Source organism: Pinus tabuliformis, chromosome 9 (assembly GCF_031772625.1).
Source record: "Pinus tabuliformis cultivar Carrire ecotype Pingquan chromosome 9, CPIR1, whole genome shotgun sequence".
Classification (NCBI taxonomy): domain Eukaryota; kingdom Viridiplantae; phylum Streptophyta; class Pinopsida; order Pinales; family Pinaceae; genus Pinus; species Pinus tabuliformis.
In genome coordinates this window covers 1,624,806,501-1,624,813,257 of record NC_142307.1, presented here as the reverse complement: position 1 = coordinate 1,624,813,257, position 6,757 = coordinate 1,624,806,501, and the positions used below count along the sequence as shown (strand labels likewise).

The 6,757-nt window shown below is 33.9% G+C and overlaps 1 pseudogene; it reads left to right on the top strand.

Annotated features, from left to right (window-relative positions):
- Positions 1 to 444: 444 nt before the first annotated feature.
- Positions 445 to 3,229, top strand: LOC149155037 (C2 and GRAM domain-containing protein At1g03370-like; annotated as a pseudogene).
- The last annotated feature ends 3,528 nt before the right edge of the window (positions 3,230 to 6,757 follow it).

The window sequence follows — 6,757 nt, the reverse complement described above, 5'->3', positions numbered from 1 at the left end:
TATCCCGGTTTAGGTTTCCACCTTAAATCTTGGTGTTCATGTGTGTTTCTTATGTGTGATGGTTTTTTCTGTTATTACTACACATGGTTACTCTTTATATGGTTAAGGAAGTAGTGATGCACTAATTAAAGATCAACATATGATGAATTAACTAAACCATAAGTTTGTTGGATATACGTTGGTTGCCTTAAATACAGTTGCGTGTACACGTGAGTTACCTTCATTGAAGTAGCGTATATAAATCTGATTATGGAAATGAAAAATTTATTGATTTGATAATACTGATTCACCCCCCCCCTCTCAGTATTATTTCCAACAACTATTCCTAGAAATATAACTACCATTTGCTTTGGGCCCAACAGTGATTTCAAACATGAGTTAGCGCAACTAGAGGGGACAACTGACCTTGTTAAAGGACCTTGGAGAAAAGCAGTGGGGGAACCCATGAAAAGAGTGATCACATACACCAAAGTTACAACTAAACTGGTGATAGCCATAAAGCTACAAATGAACAAACGTATCTCATAGTAGATTGGAAGGTTTTTGCAGTATTAGCAAGTGTAAGTACACCAGATGTTCCATATGGAAGTTCATTTAGGTGTGAATTGCTTTTCTGCATCACACCAGGGCCAGAAGTACCAACCAAAGAGGAATCCTCCCATCTTTTTGTTTCCTGGAGAATGAATTTTATTCAAAGTACAATGATGAAAAGAATGATTGAAGGTGGGGTGAGACAAGGACTGAAGGACAACTACCAATAGTTTTCCAAGTTGCTTTCTCAGTATGCTACACCACTAGATGTTTCATCCTTGGCCTCTGAGAAAGAATAGCCAAGATTATATTTGTAGATGGATCCCCAATCGGAATGGAAGCTTATTATTAGTTACATTGGGGTTTTTACCTTGGTATCTACATTATTTTCTTTGGCATATCTCCTTTTTCACATCTTCTTGGCCAATCCCAATGTGATGCAGGGCTTGGAATTTGGTGGGCTAGATTTAAGTGAATCTTTGGGAGAAGTTATTACAGATGGGTTACTTGTTCTCTAAGTGGATCTTATTTTTAAGATGATTTCACATTTCATGTATGCATGATTCCAAAAGGATAAGACAATATGAAATCTGTGCTTTGATCTGTTTTAGTTCCTAGAGCTCTTATTTAGATAAAAGTAAGATTGGCAATTGTTAAAAAACATTTTGGTTTCTCAAACTTATTCATGGCTTGATTACAGCTGGTGATCATGGAATTAAAGCACAGGGAGATGGATGGCTACTAATAGTCACCCTAATTGAAGGAAATAATTTCTATGTTGTAGATGCTACTAGTTATTCAGATCCATATGTGGTATTTACTTGTAATGGGAAACCTCGAACAAGTTCAATCAAACTACAGACACTGGATCCTCAATGGCATGGTAAAATGTCATAAAACTATCCAGATATTTTGTGCTTGAGATTCTATGCTTCTCCATGCTTCTGTTCATGATTTCCATTATGAATTTCATTATCCAAATAATTTTGCATAAATATTTGAATGTGATGCGACAAAAGAGCCTCCTTCTATGATGGATGTAGAATTCTTTGACTTTGAAGGGCCTTTTGCTGAGGCTACATCTCTAGGGTATGCTAAGATCAATTTTCTGAAATTTACTTCACAGGAACTGGCTGATTTGTGGATCCCACTTCAAGGAAGACTGGCACAAGCTTGCCAATCGAAGTTGCACCTTAGGATATTTCTAACAAATAAAAAGGGTCCTGATGTGGTTACTTAGTACATAACAAAGATGTAAAAGGAAGTTGGAAAAAAGGTATTCATCTTTGGATATTAAATCTCAAGTAGATACTTATCTTTTCCTTGGCATACGTATAGTTCAATGGATTTATCTATTTTTCTAGATGTCATGAGAATGAGAAAGAGTTCTATGAATATTTCTCAGTGCTCACCTCAGACAAATTCAACATTCCAGAAGCTATTTTCACTTCCAAGTGAGGAGTTTCTGATTAATGATTTTTCTTGCTACTTGAAACGTGAAATTCCTCTTCAGGTATCTATGCCTCACTTAGATACATTTGCATGAGTTGTTACAAATAACAGACCAGAACATGGGTCTCAAGTGAATTTATGTTTTGCATGGTCACTTATTCTTATTTGCAAGGATGCTAGGTTTCTATGCAAATCTCTTTGGACATAAAACAAAATTTTCCTTCCTGTGGGAAGATATAGAGGAAATAGTGGAGTTGCCTCCTTCCTTAGCATCAATGGCTAGTCCATCTTTGGTCATCTTCCTTCGCAAAGGCAGAGGCCTTGATGCTAGCCATGGTGCAAAGTACACAGATGAAAAAGGAAGACTCAAGTTCCATTTTCAATCCTTTGTTTCCTACAATGTTGCATGCAGGTACACATTGAGTTCTTTTCTCATCATAGCAACCATACATTTTCCTCTGTCACTTGTAAAAATGGCAGAAGTAATATTGGATCAACGAAAGAGGATTGATTTGCATGAATTCCAATAAACCAAATTGAAAATAAAGAGTGGATGTGCATGAATTTGAGACAAGCTAGTTTGGTATTTTGAACAAAGCTTGAAATATCTTTCTTGTCTGATTCCTAAGAAACTACAATTTATATGTCAAACAAGACAATCATGGCACTATGGAGGAATAGGGCACTGAGTCTTGAGCAGAAGATGCAAATAGTAGAGGATGAAGAACCGACATATTTAGGGGATCTCCAAAATGAATATTCTGGATATTTTTGGGTGTCGAGGAAGTGAGCATGACCAAGGTCCATTCACAAACATTACCATTCAGCGTAAGTATCTCAATTCATGAGGCATTACTCTATTATGCATTCCTGTGAATTTATCGTTGTGATATTTAGGTTGTTTCAGACAAAGTTCAAACTATTGTGTTGATGATTTGTTTTGTTAAGACCATGCTCCATCATTGATATAATAAACAATGAAACTCAACAACCTGTAGAAAGTGGCTCTTACTAATTCATTGTTACTTGTTGCTCAAAAAGACATCCACTAATATTTTTTTGAAATTCCTAATGACAGGTTGAGTCGATCATTAAGTTACATGATGGGGGTCGCTTATACAAAGAGATACGGAGAAATCTGGTTTTCATAACTACAGAACCACAACATGGGAAATTTACAAACAAAAAGTATACCAAAGATAGATCTGGTACAAGTTCAATAGAAATGTTTCCGGGTTTGGTGTAGAGATCACAATTATCTAGAAAAATTCAAAGCTTGATAATGGAAATGGTTGGATTATTGACAAATTTCTTACCCTTCATGGTGTGCCTTTGGAGACCATTTTCAGGTGCTTCCTCGTCTATTTGATTGCACCCATTCCAATATCTTTCAAGACAATAATCATTACGAGTTAAATAATTGAATTTGAAATCTTGTGTCTGCAAGTCTTGCCAATTATAATTTACTTTTCTACTAGAGCACTTGGATGAATCAAGGGACCTAGAAGATAGTTCAGCATTACAATCGGAAAAGAAATTCATGAGATATCACATACATTCTTAGTTCCCATAGTATGAGAGGATATAGCCTCTTCATGACCAGTAGGATGGCTACCTTGAGAGTCATTTTTGAATTTCAATGTGCCTTCTTTTTTGTGAAGATCTCCAGAGGTATCTCTTTGCAAAGGTGTCAATAGTTGAAGTGTGGTCACAGTCAGTCGAGGCCATTTTTTGTCTTTGAGGATCCAAAATAGTACTCCTGCCTTCTAAGGCATCACATACCTAGTAATCATGCTCAGTACGTATGGTCCAATCCAAAAGTCCTTTCTTTAAAATGTTTAAAAGAAATAAAAATTCATCGAGCTTTGAGTAAAGCATGCTTAAGCTTGTTAGGACCCTACCCAAGTCCTCAAGTATTTTCGAAGCAACAAGGCTCAATATGCTTGAGCCTATATCCTAAGTTTGCAGTTTTGGTTAGGTGGATCCCTAGAGAATATTTAAAACTTATTTAAGATGATTGTTGGGTTGTATGTGCCTGCTCTCAATAAAACACAATTGGAGTTTGATAATCTAGTTATCTATTTGGACACAGGAATATGGCACACTATGGCTTCTTGCATGTATGATGATGTTAAAGAGTATTTGAATTGGTATGACACTAGAAAGGATGCAAATGAGAAACTCAAAAACATAATCGCACCAGTCATTGGTATGACCTTGCAATGAAGCCACATTATTATTGGTGACGATAGTCACTATGTGGTTGTTGTGATGGAATTAGAAACTAGAGGTGCAAAGGTTGTTCCAATATTTTTAGGTGCATTAGATTTTTCTTCCCTTGTGGAGCGTTTCTTGTATGATCCAATAACAAAGAAATATCTTGTAGATGTTTTAGTTTCCTTGACTTTGTTTACACTTGTGGGTGGACGTGCTAGAGAGGATCATCCTCATGATATACCAACCAACACGTAACATGGTTAAAAAAAAATTGTGCTTACTCCCAACTACATAACCTTGTAAATTTAATAGCTCTTTACATTAAAAACCCCCAAAATCCAATTACCACAACAAAATTTAACATGATATTGAAAAATGTTATTTTTATGATGGAGTTGTGAATAGAATAAATATCCATATTGCATGATAAAAGTGTAATAAGATCTTTGGAGCCTCTAAATTAATTTAGAAGAGGATATGCACATTATTCTAGCTTGTATATTGCATCCAAATCATTCTTGTTATAGAGAACTAATTTATTATCGTGAGATCAATGCAATTTGAAACAAAGGCCAAAGATCTCAAATTAAAAGTCATTCATAGTAGAATTAGAAATTTCGCTGAAAAACGAAGTGAAACATTGAGTGGTTCCACTTTGACAATATAACAAAAAAATGGATGAATTTCGCTACTCAATTAGATAATAAATAAATAACATTATTTTTAATTGATGGGAAACTTGTCAACCAACCAATTCCCTAATTTTGAGGGTCCAAATCTTTTTGTATCTAGTAAATCTTTGTATGAATGGGTACTTTGGTTGGTTTTGAAATTATCAATCATGAATAGCAAGTTATTGCAACTCAAGTCACGTCAACTACTTGTCACTACAGGGATTATCTACCTATGTAATCCATTTGTGTGCATTTTCCACAATCTTTTATATAAATAAAATTCACCGAGTTTTATAAAAGAAAATAATCATATCATATTACTATTATGTGGAGAAAATCTATAATATTTTTATTATAATATTAGTATCTTCGTTATATTAATATTTTCAAATAATTTTAATTATAGTATCCAAATTATTCTTATAAATCCACATAATAATTCATTTTTATAGGTGTATTCACTAATGGATAAATCCCATCTCAATTATACCCTTTTTTTTGCAAAAAAATCACAATTTTATTAATGACAACAAAATTAATTTTTCCACATCCCTCCCATTATTTATTATAAATTCATAAGTATATTTTTATCATGATGCTTTATCTGGATTAGATCATTATGTTATTTTTCATCCATATTGGTGCTTTTAGAGTGGAAAAATTAGAGAAAATCACTCATACGACCATTTTTACGGTAGGTCATACTTTGGCGAATTAGGGTCTTAAACCTTCCGAAAGTATTTTGAGTCATGAAATGGCAATTTTTGGGGGTAAAAAATTGTCAGTAAGTGTTACACCTTATATTGTTATTCTACAAAAATAAATTTACAACGATGCAAGAAATAACTCAAACAAAGTATATATGCAAAAGTTATGCCACTTAGAAGTTGTCCTTCTTGTTCTGAACACCGTAATTTAAGAGGATGTCACATTAGCTCCCATTATTCATGGAAAATGGGCTAGACACATGATTATGATGGAGGATACTCTATGGGAGTCAATATTGTAACTCTAGTTAAGAGTTGAAGGAGTTAAACTTAACTACTAGTTGGCTATTGGGCTATGTTATAACTAAGCCACTAGGAAGAAAAGGGGTTCCATTCTTTTTTAGCACATTTTTTTCCATATATGAATAAAATAATTGAGAGTAGATAGGGAGAGAGAAAATTGAGAGAGTTTGTGTTCTGTAATATCCCACGGGCCATAGATCTCTCTCCTTTCACTACTACAAAGAGGGTGGTTTTAAGGCAATATTTTTGACAAATTATGAGTAAATTGTCTTAACTTGAGACAAAAAAAACTTGTAAATTGTTTGAGATATTGCCTTTAAGTGAGTGTCTCAAATTATTGTTTTAAAAAATGTCTCTATAAAGATAATATATAACACAAGTATTATTGTCTCATAAGAGATAATTCATTGTCTCTCAAGAGAATATAGCTACGATTAAAGATGTATTGTCTCTATAGAAAAGGTATGTATTTAATCCCAGTTATTGTCTCTCTAGAGACAATATGTCTTTAATACCAGTTATTGTCTCTCTAGGGACAATAAAAAATTCTCTTTAGAAACAAAATATAGAATGTGATTCTTTTTTTTCTTCAGTGATTAATTCATGTTAGGGCACGACAGAATCAAACCACTAACCTCTTTCTTACAAGGTAGTTGTTCTTCCATTTAGGTCACACCCTTTAAAAAAATTTGTTATCTCGATCAAAAAAGACAAAAATATGTTATCTCGATCTTATCCTTTGTAGTATTTCTTGAGCTTGTCTCAGGCTTCTTTTGTTAATTTGTAGTGCATCACCTTTACCAACTTGGATTTGTTAATACCAGATACAATTGTGTTCTTGGTCTTTGCATTATTGTTGTACACATTCCTTTC